At 41.0% G+C, this 13,660-nt stretch overlaps 1 protein-coding gene across 4 annotated transcripts in view; it reads right to left on the reverse strand.

The window, feature by feature from the left end:
- LOC117507035 (inositol 1,4,5-trisphosphate receptor type 1) overlaps positions 1 to 13,660 on the reverse strand; it is a 286,805-nt gene that overhangs the window by 101,590 nt on the left and 171,555 nt on the right. The window lies entirely within an intron of this gene.

Genomic DNA, 13,660 nt, shown 5'->3' on the forward strand with positions numbered 1-13,660 from the left:
GGAACTGTAAATGACAGCAAAATGTTTCCATGTTTTGGAGAACCCAGAGAGGAGATGTGCACAATGTTGACTCCTACATTACATGCCAGAGGATGATTTCCTGAAAACCATGAACTTTTACATCACAGTACTGTTTCGCTCTGCATTAATGCTTTTATGAAGTAGCTGCTTTTCCAAATTGCATGTTTCAAAATAAACAGTAAGAGTTAAATTTTAATTATTCAACCAAACTTATATTTCCTTTTATTAAGTTTATCTTACAGTTGACCTGATTTGACAGGCTAATGGTGAATATACATATAAATGTTAGAAATGGAAAGCTCTCAGGTTATGCAGGACTTGCCTGGACAAGGATAGACTGGATATATATATATATATATGTATACACACACACACACTCTGGATAAACCCTTCCATGATGCCACCCACAGGTTTTCTGTGAAGCTGGTTTGAAGTTCCAAATGTGATCATTTTGGCAGTGACAAAACGCTAAATGGCCAACCGATAAATGGATAAAGAGGTGGATCATGGGCAACACCGGCATGACGTGGTTAGGACAAAAGTAGCCTGAACACCACCGCCCAAATCTCAGTTACCAAAAAACTGAGGGTAAAGCTAGCAAGCTAAATTTGGCTTGGCTGTTTGATTAATGCATATGGTGTAGACTGCACAGTGTACATAAATTGTGGCTTGAAAGTAGGTATTAAAATGTAAGATCGGAATACTGCCTTAGAAACTGTTACGGCATCAGTGAACATAATGTTAAGCTACCTGCTAAGTAGTGCTAACCTTGAGCTAATGATGGCAACATACAAATTAAACAGTACTAAAATTACACTCAGCAGTAATACTGGAGCACCAACTTCTTTGATAATCAGTTAGTATAATTAACTGCACAGCAAGTCATATTATCTCAGATATTTGTAACAAAATACAAAGAACAAACAGTTGTCTCAACCAGGTTGAATGCACAGCAACTAGCATCCACTGCTAGTGGGGCCCTGAAAATGGCACACAGCTGTCACTCAGACCTTAGGGCCCTGTCCCACTGGCGTTTAGGAGGATTTGCGGATGGAATGCGCACAAAAGTGGCCCATATCCGCCAAACAACTGCAATAACCGTGTAACATTCCTGTATGAGTCGGCCGCCATCCGAACATGTCCGTGATCATCCGCAGAGGCACGTATGTCCTCAGCCAGGATTTTTGAGCGGCTCAAAAATCCTGCTGCGGATGAGATCCGCATCACTGCCTGAACACATACTGAAGACATATGCAGGACATACACAACCAACGCGCCACATATCCCCCGTCATCCGCTGATATCCACAACCGACGGGTTGGCGCGGCTTGGCGGTGGACCGGGACAGCGTGCAAAACAGATATGACAGTGCCCAGCACGGCCACATCACGGTCGCAAATGGTCTGTCGCGCAGGCAGACAGAGTGGGCACGGATGAAGCGAGTGCATCACGGCCGCTGTGCCCCTCATGGGGGCGCCTCCGCGGTCGCCTTCGCTTCTGTTCCCTGTTATATCCGCTTTTCTTCCTGTATTCGCTGATCCACCCCGGGACATTTGTCATTTCCACCCATCTTTCTAGCGGACGCTCAGCTTTTGTCTCCTCATTTCATGCGCAAATCCTCCTAATGCCAGCGGGACAGGGCCCTTAGGGCTATTCCAGAAAGGGCCGAGAGGGTGCAGGTTTTCCTTGCAGCCACTGACTCCAGCAGGTGATTTCACTGGTGAACTCATTCCACCTGTTCAAAGGGATGTTAATCGTGAAATCACCTGCTGAAGTCAGTGGCTGCAAGGAAAACCTGCACCCTCTTGGCCCTTTCTGGAATAGTTTGGACACCACTGCCTTAGGGCTTAAAACAGCTTAAACTGATAAGTTACATAAAAATGTTAGCTATAGAGACCAAAACATTTGTTTTTTTGTTGTTTAATTGTACCAGGATGTAAACATGGTTGTTTCTGCTGTGAAGTTGGGCAATTTAACATGGTGATCAATGGGAGTAGATCACCATGGAGCCTGCTTGGAAACTTGGAGCCTGCTTCAAGTAGACACTGAAGGAAGTGGTTGGGGCACTGGGAATAAGTACACATAATGCCAAAAAAAAAAATCACTGAGACAAGTCACGGGCTTTTCAAATCATGAAATGCAAAGCACAAGAATCAAAGGCAAACAAGTTGTTTTCCTTTAATTTTCTTGATGATCATGTAAACAACAGTTTCAACTGAGATGCCATGGCTTAGTGACTACAAAGCAAGCAGCAGAAAAACTTTCAGCAAGTGCACATACAGTACAAGTTCAAAGGAGACAGAACTCAGAACAGACAATGTTCCACATAGACTGTTATGTAAAAAGACAGAGGGAGGGGCAAGTCAGGCCAGAGGGGCGATGGGGTTAACATTACATAATCAGTCCAAAAGGAACCAGGCCACTAAACCAGCGACACAGAGCCGCTTACAGTGCCCATCTGTCACCAAAAACACAGCGGGTGAAACAGACTGCATGAAAGGACAGTGAGGAAGATAAAAGAAAAATCAAAAAAATGTTTGCACGTTAAGTGTCTGAATCAAGGTTCATAGTGCATAGTAGAGAAGCTTGAATCTTCAACTGGACTGCGTTGCTTGACGCGAGGACGTTTCGCTTCAAATCATAGTGCACTGCAATGTATAGTGGCATTGAGGGCATGAAATATTGTATGTTACCAAGATTTATCGCCAGTATGTCATCTACAGTGATGTGGTCTGGTCAGTATGTTGGACTCTGGCACAAACTCAAAAATACAGACGGTTATAGAATTTCTTAGAACGTTGCTACTTAGAATAGCAGCATGGTCACGAGCACCACAGCTTGCTTCTGAATATACTGTTTATTTGAAGAAATCACTACGTTTACATGACAGAAATAAGCAGGATAATAACAGATCAATATTTTAACAACTGCAACAAAATATGGATGTCTGCATATAGACATATGTAAGAAATTATCAATAAGAAAAGGAACATAATGAAATTTTGGTGAGCTGCACTTTACGATGCAGTTGTGTTCAAATAGTGTGTTAAAAAATGAATAAAGCTCAAAATCCAAATAACAGCTTTTATTTCTGTACATGCAAAAGCATTGGGAACACTGCACATTCTTTTCCAAATGAAACCAAAGAAAATTGATCAAATTTGTTATTACTTTACAGAAAGTGAAGAAAAAGGAAGATTAGACTGATCCACAAAAAAAGCAGCATCTGCATTTTTTTTTTTTACAAACTCAAACACTCATCATCATCACTTACTCATCTTCAACGGCTTATCTGATCGGGTCATGAGGGCAACGAGGACAGCAAACTTCTCTTTCCTCACTTACTGTAAAAACTGAAAAATGCTTGAAGATTTATTTTTCCTGTTATTCACTGAACTAATATTTAGTTGTGTAAACACTGCTTCAGAGAACTGCTTCATGTCTGTTTTGCATGGAGTCAACCAACTTCTGGCACCTGTGAACAGGTATTCCAGCCCAGGACAATTGGCTACATTCCACAATTCCTCTGCATTTCTTGGTTTTGCCTCAGAAATACCATTTTTGAAGTCACTCCACAAATTTTCTATTAGATTAAAGTCCCAGGATTGGACTGGCCACTCCAAAATGTTGGTCTTGTTCATTTGCTGGTGTGTTCAGGGTCGCTGTCTTGTTGAAACACCTCTTTCAAGGGCATTTCCTCTTCAGCATAAGGCAACATGACCTCTTCAAGCATTCTGATGCATTTAAACTGATCCACAGTCCCTTGAATGCAATAAATAGGCCCATAACCATAGTATGAGAAACATCCCCATATCGTGACGCTTGGCCTACCATGCTTCACTGTCTTCACAGCGTACTGTGACTTAATTCAATTTTTGGGGATTGTCCCACAAACTGTCTGTGGCCCCTAGACCCAAAAAGAAGTCTTGCTTTCATCAATCCACAAAATGTTGCACCATTTCTCTTTAGGCCAGTCAATGTGTTTTTGGGCAAATTCTAACATCTTCAGCACATGCCATTTTTTCAACAATGGGACTTTGTGGGGGCTTCTTGCCCATAGCTTGGTTTCACGTAGGTATCACGTAGGTATCCTCTAATTGTCATACTACACACAGGTAACTTTAGACCTTCTTTGATCACCCTGGAGCTAATCATTGCCTGAGTCTTTCCCATTCTGGCTATTCTTCAATCCATTTGAATGTGGTTTTCCGTTTTCTTCCACGCCTTTCTGGTTTTTGTTTGCCAAAGCTGAGCAGCTTATCATTTTCTGCACTTCCTTATGTTTTCCCCTCTCTGATCAACTTTTTAATCAAAGTATGCTGTTCTTCTGAACAGTGTCTGGAAGGGCCCATTTTACTCAGATGTTCATAAAGAAATGCACTACAACCAACATATACTTTTGCTGCCTCCATCCTTAATTAAGGGCCACCTGACACTATTTTTTGAGCAGCCTCATATTCCCATTTCTTCACTTTCTGTAAAGTAATAATAAATTCAATAAATTTTTCTTCATATTTTGATTTGGAATAGACTGTGCAGCATCCCCAATGCATTTGTGTGTATAAAAATTAAAGCTACTATAAGGATTTTGAGACTTACTCACTTTTAAAAAAACACATTATTTTGAACAACTGTGTATGGCAAAGTATCTGTAAATTCAAGAGTTGTGTAGAACACTTCCAAATTTAATGTAAATCTTAAGATAACATAGCTTTAATGTCATTGTACAAATACAATGAAATTGAATGCAGTCTCTGCCTCTGGTGCCTATAGCAGATGCACAGTAAATGAAAAGTAAACATTTTTTAAGAGATAGAAAATGAAAAATATAAAATAAATAAGAGATGGAGTGAGAAGAAACAGTTGCATAAGAACTATTTCACCTGAGTTGACATCTCTAAGTTGATCGTATTGCACAGAATCATTATTGCACATTAGCATATTGCATATGGCCATTATTGAACAGAATTTCATGTCATGAATATTGCACCACTTTAACTGGCTCTTTGGAGGGATTGTCTTATGAGTGGGAAGTGTTTACCTCAGGTCCTAATTGATGACTGTGACACAAAGAAACACAAATCATGACATCAGTGAAGGATAACTGGAATCTCAACTGCTTTACAAGATCATGTCATGGTCATCAGCAAAGCAGATGCATGTGTGTCAAACTTCTACTGGCAGTGCAGTGACCTCTCACTCCAAGAACAAAACCTGCAGATTTATGAAGTATGTGAGGACACAGTTTGACAAGAGTTTGCGTAAGAGCTGAAAAGACAGAACTTAATCTATTGGCCATCAGACCCATATTGCTGTCTGTCTTTCACCCCATTTGTGGGCTACAATGGCTACAGGTTACAGGCTCTCAGCTGTGTCCTCCAGCTCCACCTGGAGGATCCAAAGCCTTACATGACACGGATTAATCAGGTGCCTACACCACTTTAACTGGCTCTTTCTACTGTATGTAAAGATACAGTAGGTCCACACTTACTTTCTCTTAAATTTAAGAGCTCCTCACCCCATCTCTCGGGGAATTACCAATCATCTTTCAGTACAGGAAAGTCATTTCAGCCACTTGTACCCATGATCTTACTCTTTCAATCACTACCCAAAGTCCATTGAGACAATCAAATCAAACCGTATCCACGGAACCTGATCCCAGTAAGTCCATTTGGCTTCTCCTGTGTTTTCACTTGGGGTCACCACAGCAGATCAGAGGTGGATCTGCCTGTTGTTTTGACACATGTTCTATACCAGATGCCTTTCCTGATGCAGAGCGGGTAGGGGTGGCCTTGGACTGGGAACCTTCCACACTGGAAACAAGTGCACTTAACTGCTTGGCAGTGGTAGAACCAGAAGCCTGGTTCTACCACTGCCTAAAACTGCACGTGCATGTAGTTTCTGTTATACACTGACAAAACATCAACACAACACTCTGACAGTCTTTATGGACATAAGTCATCATATTTAGTTTAACCTGTTGCACTTTATGATAAAACTACTCATCATTGTTGCAGAGTCAGCTTTCATATTGAAACACATAAAGGACCCCATCTTGACGGCAGGTGCATAATGTGTGATGCAGGTCGATTCGATGCATGACCAAGTCCTTTTCACTATCTGGAAGACATGTAAATGAGTGAAAAGGTGGGCAATGGGTGCAAAGGAGGTGGATTTATCTCCTTCATTAGTCATGGACACATTATGGACATAACGTAAAATCAATCAATCAGAGTGGCACCTAAACTGCCTGTAAGGCACAAATTTGTCAAGTACTTACCTAATTACTATTCAGAGGGGGAATTTGAAAAGAGGTTTTCTGACAAGGAAATAGATCTGTGTGAACACAGTGAAGAGCAAGTTGCTATGATAGTTGGATTAAGACGTGAATATTGTGCCCTTTAACTCCTGTTACATCTGCTAAGAGTAAAGACTATTCACTGGCCACTGTGCATGACTATGTACACAGGTGAAGCAGTTTCAGTTACCCTTTGAGATGGAACTCAAGCAAATTTCTGAATGAATGGGACAGAGAGCTGTCGCCTGCACCACTTTTAGAGTCAATTAATAAGTGTTCAGCCTGTCTAGGAATTTACTGTTGTGGCACCTCTGTGTGCTTTGGCAGAGATAGTTTGAATGATCTTTTTATTTGTGCTGGATTAGTGTTTGCAATGTGTTTTTGTATCAGCACACAAGTCATGGATATTAAAACAGTCTACAATCTCATTTTAAAATGTGTTCAAAGACCAGAACCCCTGTGAAAACTGAATCCCCAGTTCATCCACTATCCTCAAAAAAGACTAAGGAAGGAAAGCAGTATAGAAGTGTGACGCAACCAAGAATAACTGAATTTTTGTTTTTCCATTTGTTGTTACTTTTATGTTGTTAATTTGTATTTCGAATTCAGTTTAATGGTCCAATGACGGGACAATGTGTAATAGCAAACGCTCTCTACTGGACTTCAGACCAGGTTTTTGCTGGTCTGTGGCTCAAATGCTTTTTGGTACCACATGATGTCAGTGTACCATAACTATGCCTGTCCACACTTTTTTTTTAAGACAAAATACCCATGGCACACAAATGAGTATAAGTGGTCTTGCAATTTAAAAAACACTGGAGCTGGACATGAAACAATTGCCTCTGTTGGAAACTAGAAAAGATGCTTGAGTTGCCTTGTGTGATTTTTTTTTTTTATATGGAAGATACGGCTTCCGCATAAAAAAAAAAAAAAAAAAAAAAAGTTGCAGGTTGTTGTATTGTAGATGCTGGAGGCAGATACTGTAGTGCTGTAGAGATGTAGTTCTAAATGGTCTGTTGACCTAGATCTGTAAGCTATGACATTCTTCCAAGGAGCAAGACAATTGCCATTTCTCTTTTTTTTCATCTCTACCATCAAAAGAATTCATGCCCAAACAACGAGATCTAGTATTTAATGTCCTCCTGACTACCAGGACATATATATTTACATATGTCCTGGCAGTCAGGAAGATATGGACTGTACACTGAATAATTATCCATCAAATTTAGAAAGATGGAAAGAAGTGCCAAACAAGCAATACACAAATTTCCTTGTCGTGGGACCAATTAAAGAATTATCTTATTTTACGTACAGAGCAGACTAGGAAACTGCACACATTGCAAAAAAATCTACTGCGAACAGCAGGTTTTTTTCTTGGCATGAAAAGAAAAGCTCTTGAGAATTATCAATACATACTGAAGGAACCATTATCTACGTCCTATTTGTCTACTGTATTACACATAGGCATTACAGCCTGACCAATACGGATTTTTTTTTTGAGAGGCGAATCAGATATTAGCGATAGTTATACACAACACATACATTTTATTTATATATATATATATATATATATATATATATATATATATATATATATATACACACACACACACGAGGTCTGTTAGTAAAGTATCCGACCTTTTTATTTTTTTCAAAAACCATATGGATTTGAATCATGTGTGATTGCATCAGCCAAGCTTGAACCTTCGTGCGCATGCGTGAGTTTTTTCACGCCTGTCGGTTGCGTCATTCGCCTGTGAGCAGGCTTTGTGTGAGCAGTGGTCCACCCCTCTCGTCGGATTTTATTGCAAATAAATGTCTGAACGATTTGGAGCTTTGCTGCATCAATTTTTTCCAGAAACTGTGAGAGACCTCCAGGTGGTAACCATTTGGAAAATTCAAATGGCTTTGAGAGACGATTTTATGGGGATTACACAGATTAAGGAGTGCTCCAGCCGGTTTAAAGACCGCCCACAGCTGCTGAGAGCGCGCTGCGCTCTGAGCGCCGATCGACAGGCTCAAACCCCGCTGAAACAACCAGATCATTTCCAATGTGAAGGCTTTGTTGATCCGGGACGTCGTCTGACTACCAGAGAAATGGCAAAAGAGTTGGACATCAGCACTTTTTCGGCATGAAAAGATGTGCGGAGGAATTTGCGCGTCGGGACGGAGGCGCACAGCAAAAAGCAACACTGTGTTGAAGCCTCACAGGACGTGTGGCATGTCCAGCTCGTCCACAATTTCTCGGATAGTCACACGACTGAAAAGCCACCGGAAGCAATCTGAATCTTCCGAATGGTGCAAGAGCTGGGCATGTTAGAACATGTCCCGTGAGACCAACACAGAGGTGCTTTTGTCCCACGCCATTAGCGGCTCCGTGGCGCATTCCTCCGCTCCTCTTCCCATGACAAAAACTCCTGTAACAGTGGAATGTGCCAAAAAAGTGCTATGTCTACATCTTCTGCCATTTCTGTAGTAGTCAGACGACGTCCCGGATCAACACAGCCTTCACTTTGGAAATGATCTGGTCGTTTCACCCTGTCGATTGCCGCTCGGAGCACGGCGCGCCCTCCACCATTGTGCGCCATCTTTAAACCGGTTGTAACACTCCTTAATCTGTGCAATCCCCATAAGATCTTCACCGAAAGCCATCTGAATTTTCTGAATGGTTTCCAACTGGCTGTCTCTCAGTTTCTGAAAAAATTTTGATGCAGTAAAGCGGCAGTCGATCAGCCAATTTCCTTACAATGAAAATCCGCTGAGGAGGCTGGACCACTCCTCCCACAAGGCGTGCTCACAGGCGAATGACGCAACCGACAGGCGTGAAAAAACTCACGCATGCGCACGAAGGTTCAAGCTTGGCTGATGCAATCGCACATGATTCAAATCCATATAGTTTTTGTAAAAAATAAAAAGTTCGGATAGTTTTCTAACAGACCTCATCTCTATAGATAGATAGATAGATAGATATATATATAGATAGATAGATATACGAGGGCTGTCAATAAAGTAACGGTCCTTTTTATTTTTTCAAAAACTATATGGATTTCATTCATATGTTTTTACGTCAGACATGCTTGAACCCTCGTGCGCATGCGTGAGTTTTTCCACGCCTGTCGGTGACGTCATTCGCCTGTGAGCACTCCTTGTGGGAGGAGTCGTCCAGCCCCTCGTCGGAATTCCTTTGTCTGAGAAGTTGCTGAGAGACTGGCGCGTTGTTTGATCAAAATTTTTTCTAAACCTGTGAGACACATCGAAGTGGACACGGTTCGAAAAATTAAGCTGGTTTTCAGTGAAAATTTTAACGGCTGATGAGAGATTTTGAGGTGATTCTGTCGCTTTAAGGACTTCCCACGGTGCGAAAATATAAGAAAAAATTTTGATCAAACAAAGCGCCAGTCTCTCAGCAACTTCTCAGACAAAGGAATTCCGACGAGGGGCTGGACGACTCCTCCCACAAGGAGTGTTCACAGGCGAATGACGTCACCGACAGGCGTGGAAAAACTCACGCATGCGCACGAGGGTTCAAGCATGTCTGACGTAAAAACATATGAATGAAATCCATATAGTTCTTGAAAAAAATAAAAAGGACCGTTACTTTATTGACAGCCCTCGTATATATATATATATATATATATATATATATATATATATATATATACACACACACACACACACAAATGGCAATGATTCCTAACATTTCATTAACAAGCCTTTATGACAAAAATGTCATTGAGGCTTGATATTTTACAATTTAAACATAAACTTTATTATAAATAAATAGAAATACAACCAATCAACATACATCACTCTGCCTTCAGTCAGATTGGCAGTCACCATATGTCACTGTAAAATGCCCACTGTGACTGAAAATGAATGGCAGCTGGTGGCTTTGCATTTGTCTCTTGTAGCTAATGTGACCAAGGGATGTTGGGGTCCCAGCTATGTGTTGCAAACTATGCCGCTGGGTGACCTACCAGACAAACTATGTAAAAACACAATTTTCAACAGAAAGTGTTCTTCTGAATTGTTAATTCTGTCAAATAAAAGTTTTAATTTCAGCAAAAACAACACAGATGTATATGGTCCTGAATGGTTCATATCAGTCTATAATTATTGGTCAATATAATATTGGTCAGGCTCTAACTGGCATAAGTTTGTATTAGGAGGTCTGCTGAGTCTACTAAAGAGGGAAGATTAAGGTTGATACAGTGCATCCAGAAAGTATTCACAGTACAGCCTTCTTTTAAATTGGATAAAACATTTATTTTTCCTCAAAATTCTACACAAAACACCCTATCCCATAATGACAACATATTTTTTTTTAGATTTTTGCAAATTTATATATTATATATATATATATATATATATATATATATATATATATATAAAAGACAAAATCACACGTACATAAGTATTCACAGCCTTTGGCATGAAGCTCAAACTTGAGCTCAGATGCATCCTGTTTCCACAGATCATACTTGAGATGTTTCTACAGCTTAATTGGAGTCCACCTGGAGTAAATTCAGTTAACTGAACATGATTTGGAACGACACACACCTGTCTACATATAAGGTTCCACAGTTCGCAGTGCATGTCAGAGCACAAACCAATCATGAAGTCAAAGGATTTGTCTGTAGACCTCGAGACAGGATTGTCTTCAAGCAATAATCTGGGGAAGGGTACAGAAACAGTTCTGCTGCTTGGAAGGTCCCAATGATCACAGTGGCCTCCATCATCAGTAAATGGAAGGGGTTCAGATCCACCATAACTCGTCCTAGAGCTGGCTGCCCATCTAAACTGAGTGATTGGGGGAGAAGGGACTTAGTCAGGGAGGTGACCAAGAACCCGATGGTCACTCTGTCAGAGCTGCAGCATTCCTCTTTGGAGAGAGGAGAACAACCATCTCTGCAGCAGTCCACCAATCAGGTCTATATGGCAGAGTGGCCAGATGGAAGCCACTCCTTAGTAAAAGGCACATGGCAACCTGCCTGGAGTTTGCCAAAAGGCACCTGAAGGACTCTCAGACCACAAAAAACAAAATTCTCTGGTCTGATGAGACAAAGATTGCACTCTCTGGTATGAACGCCAGGATCATGTTTGGAGGAAACCAGGCACCCTCTCTACAGTGAAGCATGGTGGTGGCAGCATCATGCTGTGGGGATGTTTTTCAGCAGCGGGAACTGGGAGACTAGTCAAGATTGTGGGAAAGTACAGAGACATCCTAGATGAAAAGCTGCTCCAGAGCACCCTTGACCTCAGACTGGGGCGATGGGTAATCTTTCAACAGGACAATGACGCGAAACACACAGCCAAGATATCAAAGGAGTGGCTTCAGGACAACTCTGTGAATGTTCTTAAGTGGCCCAGTCAGAGGCCAGACCTGAATACGATTGAACATCTCCGTAGAGATCTGAAAATGGCTGTGCACTAATGTGCCCCATCCAACCTGATGGAGCTTGAGAGGTGCTGCAAAGAGGAATGGGCTAAACAGACCAAAAATATGTGTGCCAACCTTGTGGCATTGTATTCAATAAGACTTGAGGCTGTTATTTCTGCCAAAGGTGCATCAACAAAGTATTAAGCAAAGGGTGTGAATACTTATGTACATGTGATTTTTTTTTAATTGACAAAAAAAAAAAAAATCATGTTATCATTATGGGGTGTTATGAGTAGAATTTTGAGGGAAAAATGAATTTACTCCAATTTAGAATAAGGCTGTAACATAAAATGTGGAAAGTAAATCGCTGTGAATACTTTCCAGATGCACGGTAAAACAGTAGAAAAAAAACATGATTTCTGTTCATTTATTTTATAGAATAGATAATTTACAACAGTCAGGATGTGACTTCAACATGTGGCAAAATAACAGATGCCAACATGTTACTTTCAAGGGGAATTCTATCAGCTACATAATCCTGGGTAATGAAATGCAACCATTCATTAGGCTTTCAGAAAAGAGTTCAGCAGCAGGCCAGGGGTCACACCAAGGATTAATCCTGGAGGAGCACCTTCCAGAAGTCTGTAGACATTATGTTGTCGTTGCCACATCACATCTGATGGCAAGATGCTGATTAGACTGGATACATGGAGCTAATTGCCCCCACTGTGACCGCAGCTACCACAAAGTAACCTCGTACAGCTGCCACATCCGCCCTGACTATAGTGCATTCTACCAAACTGGAAACTCCCTGGGGCAAACCCCAAGAAACCCATAGCTTTCAGTTCAACAACAACAAAAAAAATAGTTTTTTGACACACCATGCACACACAGGAGGCATGTTACATCACATTTATGTGTTTTCTATACGTATGTGTATACATATACTTTGTATTTTTGCAGACTTTGAGTCATGTGCAAACCAGTGGTTGCTGACGTGGATACTGGAGTTTACCATTTGGTCTTGTTCCCCATATAGGATGTAAAAAAACAAACCAACAAAATTAAAAGTCTATATTCTTATTTTGCATTGAGTCGCCCCACTTCTATAGAACTACGGCATTCTGCTTGAGCAAACGACAGTTGTGTGTTGGACAAAATGAGTACATTAAAAAAAAAAAAGAAAAAAAAAAAGAATAAAGACCCAGGTACCATCTTTAAATCCAAAAATAAGGATGCCATTTTTCCCCCATTTGCTCATTATGCTCGCCAACATAAAACAGAGCTCAAACCGATGATTTACTTCATATACTGAAAGCTGATTCTTGCGTAACTGCCACGAGGAGACATGCGTACACACGCACACAGGGCTCAAGTAAAAGCTCTGAACCCTTCTAGCTCTTATGCAAGTCAGACAGTGGAAGAACAACTAATTTATTAGATAATCATGCCAATACCGCTGCTTCTCTTTGAACTGTCAGATGACTGGTATCATCAACAATCCTGTTTAAACATGCACCACATGAATCAGTTTACACACTGTGGCTGTGGGATCATACCCGTGTGAGATAGTGTGAATGGGAGTATTTGGATTAGGGACACAGGAGGAATCATGTCAATATCATTTACTGGGGCCAAAAGACAAGTAATCTAAAACTGAACTTGTTATAAAACAAGCGGTTCTTGAACATTTGACTTCCCAGGTGTCACTTTTTTTAAACCATCAGATCAGGTTTTCATTAGCAAACAACAAACAGAAGATCTAACAGGGATCTCTCACACATGCAAATGCTTCTCACGACTTGCAGTACTCATAGGTGTGTGTATATATATATACACACACACACACACACACACACACACACACACACACACACACACACACACACACACACACACACACACACACACACACACACACACACACACACACACACACACAGAGAGTGGGTAAACAGCTC

This window comes from Thalassophryne amazonica, chromosome 3 (genome assembly GCF_902500255.1).
Source record: "Thalassophryne amazonica chromosome 3, fThaAma1.1, whole genome shotgun sequence".
Lineage (NCBI taxonomy): Eukaryota > Metazoa > Chordata > Actinopteri > Batrachoidiformes > Batrachoididae > Thalassophryne > Thalassophryne amazonica.